The 13,211-nt window shown below is 52.6% G+C and overlaps 1 protein-coding gene across 1 annotated transcript in view; it reads right to left on the bottom strand.

The window, feature by feature from the left end:
- Positions 1-10,327, bottom strand: part of CACNA1G (calcium voltage-gated channel subunit alpha1 G) — a 277,783-nt gene extending 267,456 nt beyond the window's left edge. The window contains exon 1 of the mRNA XM_065415327.1: positions 10,137-10,327. The gene's annotated coding sequence lies outside the window, so the exon portion shown is untranslated. The remainder of the gene's footprint in view (positions 1-10,136) is intronic.
- Positions 10,328-13,211: the final 2,884 nt, after the last annotated feature.

Raw genomic sequence — 13,211 nt, 5'->3', positions numbered from 1 at the left:
AACAAAAATAAATCTTTGAGATTTTCTGTGCACAATAACTGGCATTTTCCCAACCATCTCGAACAACCAAACCTGCCAAAGCACAGTTTAAATACAACAGGGCCTATAGACAGGTTTGGCCAATCAGCATAAAACATGGATTTGAAACCTGCTTAGAACAAATCAGCTGCATCTAAAAGAGCCAGCCAGACCATCCTGGGTCACAGGCGTGTTTAAATTCTGCAGCGGCTCACTTGCTAAACATGGTGGTTTGTCCTGCGCAGAGAGGACTATAGGGTGTTACTTTCAGTGGCTTGGCCAAATTCCAACTTGGTTAATTACAATCTGCCTCTCTAAGATCCCCCTGAAGTGTCATTTGGAGACTATTCTTCATTCCCACTCCTAAGGAAACCACAAAAAACTTGTCTACAGACTTGCTGCTCCAGAGCAGCTGCTACATTTCTATGGAGAATGAGGAGAGCAGGCATGTGCGTGTGTAGTTATATGCACACCCTTTCTCTCCCATCACTGAAATGTAGCAGCTCTTCTGAATCCCTACCACACACATATAGAAGAACCCTTTTATAGTCAAGCTACTTTCCCTCCCCACTCCTCAAAAAACTTCATTCTTGCAGAGAGCCATTGTGGGGCCTTGGATCCTGGCTGGGGCCCTCTGGGCACTCTAACAATACAAATAATTCAATCAGAAACAAGAACTGCAATTTGTACATTGCGACGCGCTGTAACATTTCAGAACATTCAGCTTACTTCACTCCCAGCAGAATGTCAGCAATAGCATTCGCTCTGTCCACACGGCCCTGTAGCATGTAACTGTATTTAACAGAAACACACACGCAATCTGCACGGTGCTAAGTGCTCTGGGAAGAACGTCTCTATGCAGATTCATCATTACAAGTATGGATGGGAGTGAGCACAAGAGGCATCTGCCTCCCCATCAGGGAACGCTCCAGGCCTGCGCAGCTATGGCCCTGTCTACATTAGAGACGTTGCACCAGTATAATAACTCCAGCAATGCAGAGGTACTGCACTGATTTAAAGCAGGGTCCATGCCAGTAAGTTACATCAGTGCAAATTCCTTCAATGTCGACAGGACCAACAAGAGGCAGGAATAGGAGCAAGGGGTTCCGAGAATCAGGCGAGGGATCCCACTCCAGGAATTCCTCTTACTCTTTTCCAAAATTAAAACCAGGTCTCTGGAGATTCTGCCTTACTCGCATCTTGTGGGAATCCTTGTTCCGGATTTCCTACAAGGAGGCAAGAAATCAAACCAGACTGTCACCGACTGAAGAACGTGGTCCCTTTGCAGGATACTGCTACCTCTTTCAGCCTAGAGAAGCCATTAGCCTCCTCTGGGCTCCGCCCGGTACCCCCCAAACCAGCCTGCAGCTGCTAACTCTCCCATCGACATCTCAGATCATTAAGACGCCAGCCTGCAACAGGGGACAGGTGAGAGCAACGTAACCATTAACTGCATTTGAGTCAATCCTTTGTACATGCACTATTATAAAAAAAAAAAAAGGAAAAGAAAAAGAAAACTTCTGGAAGTCATTACAATTCCTCTGCTCCAGCCTCCCCTTTGGCAGACAATCCTCCCCCCTACCCCCGTTCGAAATGCCAGCCTGTGATTTTTAAATGAGAAAAAGCTGTACTGCACTCCAGCGCTTGGATAAACTCCTACACAAACTTCCAGATGTGACACAACTGCCTGGAAGAGGGAATACACAGAAGGATCTCCTTAAAAAATATGCACACACGCACAAAAGGCAAACAAACCATGCTCGCGGCTCAGCCATGTAGTGGTGTCTGCACGATACAGAGATGAGGAGATACGTGTCGAGGTGCAGTGCGTTTGTTAGATTAAGATTGCACCTCTGCTGCCTTTGCTTGGGAGGCAGTAATTAGAGCTCTGTTGACTGCTGTGTAATACCACAGGAGGCAAATACCATTCCCCCCTCACCCCTTCCCCACCTCGAGGGTTTTCAAACACTATGAGATGCCTCATGATTACTTGGCTGGTCCTCCCCCGGAGCAGCACTTTGAAAGAAGTTCCATCTTCTTGACTGGGGGTGTTGTCCATCTTACCCCCCCCCCCCAATTCACGCAGATACCCCACCCAAGGATCAGCGTAGGGTCTTGTTCCAGGAGTCACGCTTGGGCAGACCTCTCCTGGCTCCAGAGTGGCTGACCTCATTTATGCGGACCTGGATCTAGAGAGACTTCACAAACTTCAGTGGCGTTCCTCCAGATTTACCCCGGGGTAACCCAGGGCAGAGTCGTCTCACGTGGCCCTTTGCTGCAGTTTAGCTACCCAGCGTGCCTTCCGCCAAGTTACACCAGGGAGCTGTTGCCAGGGGACAGACACCACCCTAGACAAGCTTCTATCTTTGTGAATGGCCCACAGGTCTGGAGGGGTGGGGGTAGAGTGGGAATGAGCAGATTACCTCTCCTCACGCAGCACAGACAGGGAGCTGCCCGTTGGCTTTACTGCCGAGTTTCGCTTTGGAATGGGCCCTACAGACTTCATGGCTATGAGGTGCAGAAGGGAGTACGGTGGGGCAGAGGCAAGGTTGGCTCTGCAGCAGATTCCCTCCCCTCTCCGCCCCAGCACCAACCCTTTTGCTAGGAGGCCACAGAAGCCCTCCCTTTCACTTCCACATGGTCAGGACTCTCTACCCAGCATGGTCCCCTGGGTAATGATACTCAAAACAGGATGATAGAGGTTAACTTTACTTAGTCCCCTGGATAAGGAATAGTAGGCAGGCCTGGCAGAGACAACCATGGCCTCTTAGGGGCTAGAGGTGGGATGTGGAGAGCAGAGGGAGTGCTAGAACTCCCAGGCACAGTTCAGGGCCCCTTGTGCTAGGCACTACATGAACACAGAACAAAGGTAGTTCTGGAGCCAAGAGTTTACATGACCCCCACCTCACCATCTCTAGTGTATTTATCCTCACAACCACTCGGCCAGGTAGGGCGGGGCTCTTATCTCCATTGCAAATGGGGAACTGAGGCACGGAGAGGCTAAGTGACTTGCCCAAGGGCACAAGCGAAATCTGTGGCAGAGATTTTGGGAATTGACCCTACATCTCCCAAGTGTCAGGCTAGTGTCCTAACCACTGATCCGCCCCTCCTGCTCTCCTTTCAGTGAACCGAAGCAGTGTCAGGCGTTGTTAGGAGAGGGTTAGAGATAAAAGGAGTCACTGGGGTGGAGAGGATTCTGTGCTAGGGTCCAGGAGGTGGTTGTTCTACACCCCACCAGCCTACCCTTTGCACCATCACACGGGATACTTCAGCTGTAGGAAACTTTGGCCACTTTCCCCATCTGCAAGGCAATTTAAGCACTGAGCACAGAACAGGCTCAGCTCCTCGTGGGAGTCTGGCCACGGCACAAGTAAAAGCTGGGTTTTGGCTCAATGCCATGACATTTTAGGGCCCAGACCTGCAAGAGGCTGGACACCTGCAGCTGCAAAGACTTCCAGTGAGAGCTGAGGGCCCTCGAGCACCTCACCAGGACAGAGCCTTTGAACGGCAACGTCTCCAATGGAAAGGGTTCAGAGCAGTGTGGAACTGCCAGAGGGGAGACCCCCCCGGGCCAGATCAAACTCGCCTGATTGCATTAAAAAGCCCAGGCCTGAGACAGCTTTGACAAGGCTCATGAACCCATTGGTGAATGTGGGCTGGGTTACGGTTGCACTTGCAAGCTTCTGCAGTGTTCCATCTGGTTTTCAAACCCCAACCCCTGGCAGAACTCGGATTTTCCATCTAGGTTTGAGGTGCTATAAATGGATCAGAAGCAAAAACAGCAAAGCCAAACACCACCCTTGAATCTTGGGGGTGGGGGGGGGGATTTCAACACTTAGATCTGGGTTCAGATTTAGCCAATGGCGCCCCCCTCTTTATAGCAAGCAATTACCAGGAGAGAAGAGACTGCAATGACCAGGAGCCACCACAAGCAGGACTCAAAACTTTTCCCTTCAGTGAAAGCTGATTCACAGGACACACCACCACAGGAGGGGGGAGTGTTAACCAGTCTGTATCCCAGAAGTGGCACCTTCTCCACCCTTAGGCAGTTAAGGAAATACACTTTCCTTGTCTTCTTACTTCTATGCACATGAGCTTCACTTTCCAGACAGATGCTATCTGGACAGGGTGAGGAGAGACTGAGAATTTGCCATAACAAGGGCCCATGGTCCCCTTCAGATAAGCTCTGTATTATTTTCCTATGCAGAGCTCTTTCAGTACAAAGCAGTTTCCATCCTCCTTATTCGCTCCATGCCTGCTCTTCAGACACTCCACAGCTCTTGGAAAACATCCTAATTCTCTGGCTCTGATCAGCAGAGCAGCCTTGTTTAGCCCCTGTGCCTGGCTGTCGTCCTTCCAAGCCTGCATAGTAGATTCAATTTCACTTAAAAATAAAAGTTAAGTAACCGGGCTTTTCTCCCTTTTTTGTGTGTGTGACAGATACACATCTCTGTGGTGAACTCTCTGTTACAGAAGGCCCCTTAATGCAACACACAAGCCCTAGTTTCGGTACTGAAGGCTTTTCTTAACTTTTTTAATGTCACCTGTAGGGCAAAAGTTCCAATACAGTACTTTGATTGTGAGCCTGTATGAAACACAAACATTTGGCCTTCTCCTGTCTTTAAACAGACATTCCTCACCCAGAACAGAGTGGATCCTTTTATCACAGTGACAAGGTCAGACCTCAGTAGCACCTTCTCATATACAGACAATCAGACAGATGCCTCCAGGATGTCACTCATGCTCCAAAGCACTCTACCTTTCCCTCCCTCAAGCTCAGGAAGTCCCTGCGCATCTTACCCTCCACCCCAATGCCACACACAGCTGATTTCTCCTATGCATGCTGCAGGGGCCCTGCATCACCCCCAAAATCCCCTCCCATGTCACACAGAGTCCCCTTGCCAGAACTTGACACAGCAAAGACACACTCATGGAATCCCAGAACTCCAGTGAAAAGCGTCTCTCTCCCTCCGACCTCACGTGGACGCACGGATCTCAGTAAAGGGAGCTGCACTCATCTTTGATGCAGGCTCCGTTGGGGACGCACAATTTAGCAGCAGGTTCTGCTGTACAGAAGACGTGCCAGATTCTGTCACCATTGAGTAATGCCTGACTCCTATTGAAATCCATGCTGGTCATTGCAGGGTCAGCTACTACACAGCACAAGTAAGGCGGGCAGAATTTGGCCCTCTGAATGTAGATACTTGAAAGTACAGAGAGGTAGGGGACTTAAATAGATTTGGAATCAAGACACCAGATCCAAACATCCCCCAGCTTTGGGTTGTCTGAGATCTGGATCAGTCCAGACCTTTCAAAATTTGAGAGAGAGGGGGGAAGAAGTTTCCTCCCCCAACCCAGCTATAACAATTGTGCTCTCAGAAACCAAATATAAGCCCTTACGGCCCAGGAGGTGAACGCTTCAGATTGAAACACTACAGAGAACCCTGAGGAATCATTCTGCCATGGAACTTTGCATGAGTGCATGCTTAGTGCCGAATACTCAGCTCATCTACTATTTCCCTGCTCCTTCCCCCGCCCCAAATCCCCCTCATCACCTCTAATATCAAGGTCATGTAAACAGCTTGGAGAGACAGACCAGCATCTTTTGGATTAGTGGTACTTCAGCCTTGTGTGCAATTGCAGGCCACTCCAGCAAAGGGAGCTTTGTTAATTCAAGCTCTCTCCCTAGGGAGAGAGGAGAAGCCAAGGGCACAGGACCAGAACTGGCAGTACACCGTGATACCCCCAGTAAATGGCAACGTTTATCAGCTATATTAGTGCACCGTAAACCCCATGTTGAAATACAGGCCCTGCCAAGTCAGGACTTTGTACGTTTCCACAACCTGTCCTCATCTGACAAGTACCAGGACTGAATTAGTTGAATTAATAAAAAGGACACTTGGGAATTGAAGAAATAGGAAGGGAGCAGACACAATTAAACAAGAGTCCGGCCTTTTGAACTTGCAACTTCCGCAACTGCCAAAAGGTAAACCGAAGAAAAAATACTGAGACACGCTAACGAAAGCTCAGCCCTCCCCTGTCAAAACCACTGTGGATCGGAGAGGATTTTGCCAGCCATGTGACCCAAACCACTGTCGCTCTATCAAGAACAGCTGGTGGCAACAAAGAATTTGGCCAGATGTGATCTGATCTGGTTTTCTGATGATATGTTTTTACCATGGGGCCTCGGTTCTTAAAGATGTGATAAGTCACTTTTCTGAACAACCGAGCTAAAGAAGTAGAAAAAAATGTCAACAGGCAGACAGCTAAACTCCCACCACTCCAGCAGCGAGCAACCAACAATAAAAGCGAAATAGAAGCAAGGTTGTTTAATAACATCTCAAATGTATTGATCCTCAGCAAGTGATCAAACTCAGCCAGTACTCTGGGGGGAAGAAAATATCCCTCTCACTCACTGTTTAGCAGGTTGAGTCACATTTTCAACTCCCTGGTTTCTGGGTCAGCAACATTGAAAACATATGGGGGGGAAAAGACCAGAGAGCCACAGCACTGCTACCCAGTGAGGGCGTATGGCTCCAAGCCCTCTGGTTTTTTCTCTCAGTAATGAATCGAGAACAGGTAACCATCAGTGGAAATTCCAGCTTCCCAGGCTGCGATCAGTGGCTGAGCTCCCTTTGAACTGCTGCCTGCAAGTGCTTGGTGGAAGATTTATTTTTTTAAATAACACTAATTTTCCAAGGACAAAAGTTAACCTGTTTGCACTGGCAGACTTGTGTACGGAGATGCTTTTCAAGTTGAAATAGGCACCTCGTATGAGCAAGACAGGCTGGGGGGATAAAAAGGAATCCACTGAAAACACCTGCACATTTTTGAGATGCCACCTGTCTCAAAACGATCATTAAAAGAGGCTAGAAAACACAGAGAGATCAGGAATTGTAAATAATAATATTCATAATGGTAGATAATAAGCCCATTCTGTTTGGCAGGCTGACATTAGCAAATATTTCCTTCCCAAAGAGAATGCTTTAGCAAGTTTCAAGATTTCCTAAGATGCTTAAATAAGTGCAGATTTGAACTGCTCAGCTAGTGTGAATGAGATTTAGGGAAACCACTGGAAAGTATTCATGTGATTGGGAACTGAAACCTCTATTCTAAGAATGAAACAGACTGTTTATCAGATAAATTATCCTCATCACAAAAGTAAAACAGCATTCAAGACTATAGAAGAACAGCGCCACGTTTCTCTAACAACCAAACTTAACCCTAATTTAACCCCTCACTGATTAGCCCGAAATAGGGGAGGGCTAAGGGGAATCAGACAACAGATGTTAATCACCTAGTCCCACCCTTTACACTAGGTATTCGGCATGTGTGTAATTGACTAGCTCGCTCCCTGAAAGAGCTGAATGGATTTAATAACTTCCTCCTATTTACTCAGGAAGATGCTGTCTTTTATGTACACGACCCTGCTGGCAGTCAGACAGCTTTGATTAAATTGGGTTTGTGTTTTTATTATTTATTTTAAAATACATGTAACGAGTTTGGAGGCGGTAAAGCGTCTGTAACGCTACAAAGAAAATGTTGAGCGCAGCTCTGACACCAGGGAGGGTTTGAAAGAAGGGGCTAAGAAAGCCCCCTTGCTAACAGTGCTATTTCCCCTTCTCTTAGAGGATTAGACTTGCCCAAAGCAACAACACAGCTCTCCCGCAATCCTGGACCAGGAAGAGGGAGTCAAGCAAGCAGGTAACTGATATGAATCATGGCTCACTCTGGTGACCTCTAATTTCTTCCATTAAACCCTGAATAGTCTCTGGTTTTTAGCGGAGTGCTGCAATCTATGACTCCCCAGGGCCCAATTCTGTGTCTTTCCTAAACCCCACACTCAAACGACTCCTTAACGGTCTTTTACATCCAGCACAAGAGAAAAGAAAGCAGCTTTTAGAAGAAACAGGCCCTTCCCCAGATCCCCTTAAAGTCAATGGGGAAATCTCCCATTGGCTTCAATGGGCTTTGGATCAGTCCTTTGAGCGTCCATTCTTCATTTCCAGGAGTGATTGAAAGGGGGATGGGAGAATCATCACGTAGCCCTTCAATAAATGAACAGAGACCAGTGGGAAAGACTTGTACATCCCATGGAAGGCTCCTGGAGCCTTCCAGCAAAGCAGCAGCCCCTAAATTAAATACGAGGTTCTGTAATTACACTACAGCTAACGCAGCTGGAGAAGAGCCTAAGTGATTGATTTAGAAGGATGCGTTCCTCACTGAGTATTCAGCACAACCATCATCTCCGACTGGCTGGGGGCTGCAGAGCGCACCAGCACTCAGGGTTGCATGAAAAAGCAAGTTTGTGCCACCACCTGCCTTGCACAAGTTAAATTATTTAAGGACACCAGAGCCAGGCTCAAAATCGACCGTAAGGAACCCTCCTCTCCTATTCTCCCCAGCCCCCCCCCCCCTTTATGTTCCTTTCCTGTCCCTAGTTAACATGTCTTAGCCATGCCAGATCTAACATTTCAGTAAACTGCCCCCCTCTTTAAAGGCTTGCCATTGATTTTTTTTTTTATGTAACTATGGCATAGAAAACAGGATGAGTGAGAAATGAGCTACCACGAGCACAGATTTGCAAGAGAGAGGCTCCTTCTGTGGTTCTTTTTGTCATGCAAATGTTGTAATTATACATTTAAAGTGTAAAACGCTCTCCCATCACTGTAGTAGATGGAGCGGTCTGCGCTTTCCTAGTCTCCTATCTAATCTGCACACAGGAGCGCTTTATTAAACACCCATTATTGCTCCCTTTCCTTTGTTCTTTTAAACAGATGTCTGGGCGTTGAGAGAGGGAGAGAGAATGATTTTATCTACTTATTCCCCCCCTCAGTTTAAATAGGGGGTGAAGATGTCTGAAATCTGGCCACGTTTGTAGAATAGGTGTGGGGTTAGGGTCCATTGTGGTGTCTAAGCAGCTGCTGGGCTGAAAAGGATGGGGGGGGGGGGGGGGAATCCCAGGCTGGGTTAAAAGTAAATGCACGCATACATCCATGCAAACCTCTCTTAGGGGCGATCTCTCAGGGGCTTTAGACTATGGGCCTAGCAAAGGAAATGCTAGCCAGGGACCCTGATCCAATGCCCATTGAACCCAGTGGGAGTCTTTCCATTGACTACAATGGGTCACGCGCCTAGAGGGGATGGGGAAAATGAGGCTAAAGGATAGATCCCCCTCCCCCCCCACACACAACTTCTGTAGATAAGGGAGCTGGCATCCTCAGGGCCTTCCAAGAGGAACTTGCACCAACCCCTAGTGTGGAGGGGTCTTTTGTGTCAGCGCAATCCAGCATTATCCATGTTCAATTTCATTCCCTTTCACCTCCCCAACGAAAAGACAGGAAGGGGGAGCGGGCTGAGTGCAACTCCATCTCCCAGACAGACCTGCTGTCCCTCTCCAGAGCGTTACATATTGTTTCCATTCTCTCTAGTACTTTTCTGGAATCCCATGTTATGACTTCAACCCCGGAGAAATCCCTGCCTACTAAGGGAGGAAACATTGAGAAACCCCTTCGATAGATTCTGGAAAAACTTCCAAGAAATGAATTGGAGACAGACAAATGAAACCGAGGGAGCTGAGCTGCAGGCACACACCCGTCCACCCCTCCAGCCCCCTCCTCCACGGGAGAAAAAGCTGCAAACTTTGGGAAGGAACGCAGGGAGAGTCTCCTCGGAGCTGGATTCCTGAGCGGAGCAACTAGCAACTCTAATGACTGTTTTCGTCAATATTCGTGTCTTTGTTTTATCAATATTTGCATCGCGTCTCTGCTTTCTCCCCCTCCCCTCAACCTGAAAGCGGAGTCTCCGGGTAATTTTACAATATTCACCAAGTCCAGGCTCTTTTTCAAACTCTCCCCCCCCCTTACACCCCCCTCCCCCCCAAGCCCTTTCAGCATCTGGAGAGCTTCCGGCTGTGCAACTGCTGGCGTCCAAGGGTGCTCCAGGAACCTATAAGCCTTGGCCCTGCAAAGCCGCCTTCATGGAGATAACTTCTTGGGATGGTGGCAAAGAGGTCCAGGGAGCTCTCTAATCTGGAAGCCCCGTGGAAGGGAGGCAGGGTTGGAGAGGGGTGCCCAGGCTTACCTTGGCAGTGCCACCTGCCAGCTTGCAAAGGATATGGGTTGCACACCACCCGAAGGCACCAGCTCCTGGGTCTGCTCTCCTGGCTCAGATAAAAGAAGACGACCGGGGCCAGAGCCGGGTAGGGGAGCCCCTCCACCTCCGAGTCCCCACTTCCTGCGTCCTTGTCCCCTGGACCCGAGCGACCTCCATTCCCGGACAGGTCATTAAGGCGGATGAAAGTCTTGGATTTGCCCGGCTCTGGGTCCTGCTCCTCGGCTGCTCTCGGTCCATCTTCGTCCATCCTCCGGCCAGCAGACCCGGGTCCGAACCGGGAAAAGGAAAAATGTGCCCGGGGCGGGAGGGGATTATTAGAGGGTCAGGGACCTACAGGGAGCAGCCATGCCGGGTGGGACTAGGGGACTGCGGGAGGGTTCGGGATAAGGTTCTGGCTCGGTTCGGTGGTTCTGGCTCGGGGAAGCTTCAGACTCAGGGCTGCAGCCTCTTTCCCCAGGTGGGCGCCTGGATGAGCGCAGCTCCCCCCTTTGCAGGCATTTGGAGCCGGATCGAAGCCGAGCCGGGACCTGGCTGGCCCGGTTCTGCTTCCTCCTCCTCGGGTCCCGGTAGCTCCTCCTCACTTTGCTCTCCTCTGCCTGCCTCCGGGATCCCGCTCCAGCCCGGGAGGAGGTACCGTCTCAGCCCCTGCAGCGGGGATGGAATCCTTTCCCCGGCTCCCCTCCCAACTCCAGCGCGCACCAGCCGCGCAGGGGCTGCTCCCAGTCCAGCCTGGGCTGCGTTTAGCGGGTCCGCATCTGTCCCTCCCGTCTGCACATCTGGCCGTGCCAATGGCAGGGCAGGTCCTGAAGGGCGAGAGTTGGGGGACCCCCCTGGGGCAAGAAGGGGGCTTGGAGTCCACGAGCCTCCCCTGGGGGCTGGGCTCCTCCTGCCCTGCAAGGGTTATCTGGGGGGAGGGGACGCGCGGGTGGGGGGGGGGGGGAAGCGGCGGAGGGAGCCCGCGAAGGATGCTCCTCCTTAGCGCTGCCTCTCGGACGGCAGAGCGAGCGAGAAGCTGAGAGCTCCGCGCGCCTCACAGCTGGATCCCTCACTCCAACTTCCAGCCCGGGCACCGCCTCCCCAGAGCCACCGTGGCAGCCAATCTGGGCTCGCCTCTGGCCCCTCGGACCTTTCCCATTGGCTCCAGGAGGTGGCAATTAAGGGAGACAGCGGCGGGGGCCACAGCTGGAATCTGAGACAGTTACTAGAGCGCTGGGGACCCCTCCCACCCCAGCCCCGGCGCACGGGCAGCCAATGGGGCTGGAGGATGGGGCGAACCCCCCTTCGGATTGGCTGCCTGCCTCTGGGACTCCGAGCCTGAATTGCACGGGGAGAGCGCGAGCTCCGGCTAGTTAGCAGAGACAGGGGAGGGGGGCGGCACTTGAATCCCCGCGCCGGCCTGGCTGGGGGTTGTGAGCGAGCCCGGGCCAGCCCGTCACACGCAGGGAGCCTCCCCGGGCCGGGCAGCGAGCAGGGGGGCCGCTGAGGCGCACGCACGGCCGGCGGCTCGAAGCTCCCAGAGCCCCTTGGGGAGGGAGGGGCGCTGGACTGTGGCTGCACTGGGGGGGAGGCGAGGTTCTGTAGCGCCCCATGCTGGAGGTGGGGTCCCGGGCAGGGGAGCGGGCCGGAGGGCAGCGCACCCCTCAGGGCTTGGTGCACCCAGCAGGGGCAGGGAGGGGGCTTGGGCGGATCTGTGTGTCTGGGGGGAGGCGCGGAGCGCCCGGCAGCCCGGAGCAAGCTGAGCCGCGCTGGCCGGGAAAGGAGGGCAGAGGTTAAGAGAGCGGCGAGACCGAGGGTCCGAGCTGTCCCCAGGGCCGGTTTGTCATCGACTTCAGCGCTGGCTGGGTGGGGCTGGGCAGCACCTGCCTGGAGCAGGAGGAGCCGGCTGGGCTGGGGCCAGGCAGCGCTGCCAGAGGCGGAAGCGGCGCAGAAGGGGGAGCCGAGGGTGCAGGCGCCTTTAGCGAGGCCCCCAGGGCGCCTGGTCCCCGGGCTCTCTAGAGTTCGCCAGAGCAGCTTCGGTTTCTTTGCAGGTGCCCCGGAGGCTCTGGCGACACTCACCACCACACTGCGCCCGCAGGAGCCAGGTCTGGGCAGAGATCCCGCGCTGGCTCCACCCTCACTCTAGCATCCGCCTTGCGCTAGGGTCAGTTCTGTTTCTCCCCTGTACCTTCTCCTATTCCCCCCAAGGGCGGAAGAGACATTGCTTTGGCTGGAGCGAGCCAGGGGGCTGCCCCATCGCACCCTGGTACGCCCGCTTCGGCGCCCCGCCTCCGCCCCTGCACAGGTGCTGCTGCCCGGGGCGCTCCCCTGCATGCTCACGGGCACCCTCCTGACACGTCCTGCCACACACCCCTGCGGAGGTACTAGATTTCCTTCCCTGCAGTGATTCCTGGTGCGGGCTCGGGGCAGCCCTGGGCAGGAGCTGACAACACTGAATAGACTCTGGGAAGCGAGGCGTCAAGGGGAGATTTCCAGGGTTACAGGCCCCCAGGAGGTGCAAGGGAAGAGGGAGCCATATGTCCTCAGCAGACGGTGCAGCTGGGACTGGAGGAGAGGGGGAGCTGTATCAGAGGTGAAGCGTGCCTAGGGCCTGAGACCAGAGAGTGGCGTGGAGGAGCGTCTGCAAGGGAGCGAGGTCTAGCTCTAGGGGAGCCCATCGTTTGCCAAAACCAGGGCAGAGCTCCCGTCACTCCCCTGGCTTGGGTAAGCCATGCTATCCCCGCAGGTCCCCCTCCTCCCTGGCTGGTGCGGTGAGAGCTCCCCCTGCTGGCTCGCGGGGCTTTCACCACTCAGGAGGGCTCTACAGAGAAGCCATGGTGTGGGGGGGAGGAAATGGTTATGGGGGCAGAGGGGTGGGCGGGGAGGAAATGCCACTTGGAGAGACAGAGACAGCTGGGCTGAGGAAAGCAGGATAAGCACAAGCCTGAGCAAAGCAGGCTCCATGGTAGGTAACTGGTAGGTGAGGCGGCTGGAATCGTTCTGATGTCTGGATGCACAGGCAAGAAGCAGAGCCAAGGAAGTAGGGGATTAGCTCTGTCGGCCCCAGAAGGGATGGAACAGCCAGGGTTTAAGTGAGACAT

Source organism: Emys orbicularis, chromosome 13, assembly GCF_028017835.1.
Source record: "Emys orbicularis isolate rEmyOrb1 chromosome 13, rEmyOrb1.hap1, whole genome shotgun sequence".
NCBI classification, from domain to species: domain Eukaryota; kingdom Metazoa; phylum Chordata; order Testudines; family Emydidae; genus Emys; species Emys orbicularis.
The sequence above is the reverse complement of the archived record's forward strand: the minus strand, read 5'-3'. Positions and strand labels throughout refer to the sequence as shown.